The sequence below is a fragment of the Eurytemora carolleeae genome, unplaced genomic scaffold (genome assembly GCF_000591075.1).
Source record: "Eurytemora carolleeae unplaced genomic scaffold, Eaff_2.0 scaffold487, whole genome shotgun sequence".
NCBI classification, from domain to species: domain Eukaryota; kingdom Metazoa; phylum Arthropoda; class Copepoda; order Calanoida; family Temoridae; genus Eurytemora; species Eurytemora carolleeae.
The window spans coordinates 239559-243514 of NW_019396430.1; the positions used below are offsets into that span (position 1 = coordinate 239559).

At 31.9% G+C, this 3956-nt stretch overlaps 1 protein-coding gene and 1 long non-coding RNA gene across 2 annotated transcripts in view; both read left to right on the forward strand.

The window, feature by feature from the left end:
- The window catches only part of LOC111703168 (glucose-6-phosphate 1-dehydrogenase), a gene marked incomplete in the record, with an annotated part of 32562 nt that overhangs the window by 8444 nt on the left and 20162 nt on the right, over positions 1–3956 (forward strand).
- Positions 2606–3956, forward strand: part of LOC111703174 (uncharacterized) — a 3821-nt gene continuing 2470 nt past the window's right edge. The window contains exon 1 of the long non-coding RNA XR_002765572.1: positions 2606–3889. This is a non-coding gene — a long non-coding RNA (uncharacterized LOC111703174). The remainder of the gene's footprint in view (positions 3890–3956) is intronic.

The window sequence follows — 3956 nt, forward strand, 5'->3', positions numbered from 1 at the left end:
ATATATTCCTTCTCTTCTTTATATATGCCTTCCTTTCTTTATAAATTCCTTCTCTTCTTTATATCTTCCTTCTCTTCTTTATATATTCCTTCTCTTCTATATATCTTCCTTCTCTTCTTCATATATTCCTTCTCTTCTTTAAATCTTCCTTCTCTTCTTTATAAATTCCTTCTCTTCTTTATATCTTCCTTCTCTTCTTTATATATTCCTTCTCTTCTATATATCTTCCTTCTCTTCTTTAAATATTATTTCTCTTCTTCATATATTCCTTCTCTTCTTTATATATGCCTTCCTTTCTTTATAAATTCCTTCTCTTCTTTATATCTTCCTTCTCTTCTTTATATATTCCTTCTCTTCTATATATCTTCCTTCTCTTCTTTATATCCTCCTTCTCTTCTTTATATATTTATTCTCTTCTTTACATCTTCCTTCTTTTCTATATATCTTCCTTCTCTTCTTTATATCTTCCTTCTCTTCTATATATCTTCCTTCTCTTCTTAATATATTCCTTCTCTTCTATATATCTTCCTTCTCTTCTTTATATATTCCTTCTCTTCTATATATCTTCCTTCTCTTCTTTATATATTCCTTCTCTTCTTTATATCTTCCTTCTCTTCTATATATCTTCCTTTTCTTTTTTATATCTTCCTTCTTTTCTTTATATATTTATTCTCGCCTTTATATCTTCCTTCTCTTCTTTATATCTTCCTTCTCTTCTTTATATATTTATTCTCTTCTTTATATATTTATTCTCTTCTTTATATCTTCCTTCTCTTCTTTAAATATTTATTCTCTTCTTTATATCTTCTTTCATTTCTATATATATATCTTCCTTCTCTTCTTTATATCTTCCTTCTCTTCTTTATATCTTCCATCTCTTCTTTATATCTTCCTTCTCTTCTTAATATCTTCCTTCTCTTCTCTATATCTTCCTTATCTTCTCCTATTAATCTCTCTGCTCCTATTAATCTCCTACTTCTCCTTAATCTCTTACTTCTCCTTAATCTCCTTTTCTTCTTTTCTATCTTCCTTTCATTTTCCCATGCTGTCCTTTATTTTTTTCCTACTCCCCTTTCCTTAACTCCCTAATGATTCTCCCCCTCCCCCCTCATTTCCCGGGGTTGGAAAAAAATGAGCGTGATCCTTAAAATAAAATGAGAATAGTCTCTTTATTTTTGTGTATGTTGCTGGGGCTGTGGTTGATGGTCATGGTTGGTAGAGCTTCCACCTGACAGTTGTTTACTGGACACGGAACTCTTCACAATAATGGCAATACGGAAACATAATTGTCGTCTTACATTAGCTCCGGAAGATTTGTACTTTCCTAAAATAAATTTTATAAATATCCTAATTGTCTACCTAAACTCCTTCTCCCCCCCCCCTGCTCCTTGTGAGCCCGTGTATAAATATCCTAATTGTCTACCTAAACTCCTAAACTTTGATCTAAAGCAAAAAGGTTAAAATGTCATTGCTTCACTTAGTTTCCTTTAATTAAACACTGTATCAATGATTTATAATGATATTCTTAGTTTAGTGCACTGCAGATCACCATTAGGATATATCGCACCGAAAGCATAGTTGAAAACTATAAATCCTTTCTCTCTGAAAATTGACAAGTTGCCCTTTAAACCTTCGTCTCTGTGAATCGCTCGGTCAAGTAACTCTTCAAAAAATGGGTCACCTTGAAGCACAAGAAAAATTAAGTTCTTAAGTTTAAGTTATCCCAACTAATAATCATAATTAAAAAAGTTTTAATTAAAGGGACAGACCGGCTATGTAAGGTAATTGAACTGAGTATGCAGTGTTTTTGACAAACTCTTCAGGATTTGTTTCAGACCTATACAACTTTTCCACGCCGCGCATGTATAATTACTGAGTTTGAGTGCAAAGTCGACGTTCAAAATCATAAATTTGGGTGGGTACGTTTTCAAATCGGGGTTTTTAAAATTATTAAATAACGACGACGAAAAATAAAGCAAAAATTATACAAAAAACTAATTAGATGGTTAGGAACATATTTCTCAAAAGAAATTTGTCAATAAATCAATTATTTCATTTTCTTCATTATATTGAATTTCTTATTTTCTATGAATTTATTCGCAGATTTCTACAAATTCTTCAAATGTCTTCTTTTCAATATTAATTCTGGAAAATTGTATCCAGTATCCACTCAAAAGTACGATTTTGAACGTCGACTTTGCGCTCAAACTCAGGATTTACAGATCTTTTAAAAGTTAATAAAAGTTAATCCGAAAGAATTTGTCCACAACACTGCACACTCAGTTCAACTACCTTACATAGCCGGTCTGTCCCTTTAAAGGGTCATTTATAATTGAGTTGGCCATTCCTCCAGGGTAAAATATTCTTACATAATTTCCATGATAAAAATGTATTATATAGATACCTTTACTATACATTCTACAATTCCTTAGATGAAATTTAAATTAAGAGATTTTTTAAGCAAAACTATTTTCCCTCTAAAATTTGCGAGACAATGATTGCATATAAATTTTGCACTCGAATTGTTGACCTGATTACGGGAAGGGGGAGGGGTAGTCTCATGAGGGAGGAATTCGGGGAGGGGGGGGGAATGAGAATTATACGTTATTCTTTTTTTAAGTCGTGTTTGGTGAATTGGAGTATTAAACATTCGAACAACAGGGTGTTAATTTGCCGTGTTTTAAACTTTTTTTCCTTTCTAAACTTGAGATTTTGTTGATAAATTTCACAAATTGTTAAGAAAAAAATGATCGAATTACTATTTTGCCCTTGATTGTATTGTAGAGGATAATGAACAAGCAGTGGCTTGATTGTGCCTGAAAACAGCTGATCAAATTATGTTGACTGTTCACAGCTTGTATACACAGCACACATAAACCTATTGTTTTCTAAATTATTCTTTTACAGTTTGTTAAAAAAAAAACACACACAATTATTTGTTGATAATTTCTACATTTTCTAACGTTTTAAGTTATAAATTCATGTTGCAAAACTTCAGACTATAAGCGTAATTTCAAGTGAAAGTTCATGCCATCATGCCGAGATGACATTAACGATTCACAATGTTACGCTTGAAAGCTTTGTCTGATAAAGCATGAATTAGATATTCATTAAAATTTGAAAATCCGATGATTTGCAATTGTGGGTTTTCTACAAAAGTGGCTTGTGCAGTGAATTTCTACTTGGCAGGGAGAAATATAGTAAAAAAAACGACAATATCTTCCACATTTTTGATCACATAAAGTTTTGTTTTGTACCGTTTTGATTTCTAAATGGCGCTTCACTTGAAATTACGTGTACTGTCCCTTTAAAGGACTGTCGTATCTTAAATTACCCTAAACTCAAAGTTACATACCCAGCTTTTAAACCTTTATCAGAGCAGTTATACAGGAGATATTCTTGTTCTTCTGTCCAAAAATTCTTTGAAATTTGTGTTTTTTTTTTACAGCAGAGACAAGTAAGGAAATTGACAGAATTTATCGAACTTTTAAGCAATAGGAAAACGACCTTTTCTTCCTCGTTGTTACATAAATAGAGTCAATAGCTCTGTAACTCATAATGCATCTTAAGGCAATGTGAAAATACGCCAACGCTTATTATCTAGTGGTGTTTTATTAGAATTTCAAAACTTTCTGACTAAAATTTGCAACGTTTTTTTCCCCGATAAATTATGAAATCCACCAATAGAAACAGAAAAAATCCTCGAAACATGTTGTACGATGAGATAAGAAAATGGCGGGTTAAATGAGTCCTTAAAGGGAGTGTTTGCGAAAAATGAAAGCCTAGTTAAGATATTAATGGTTTGCATTTTACGTTTTTAGATTGTCTAAAATGTTTTAATAAAAATTAATCCTGGGGACTGTTTCTAGCATAGCACTGGAATCCAGTGGTAAGTTCACTCATTTCATTAATTTTAAAATATGTTGGAAGGGGGGGGGGGGTTGTATATACTGGGG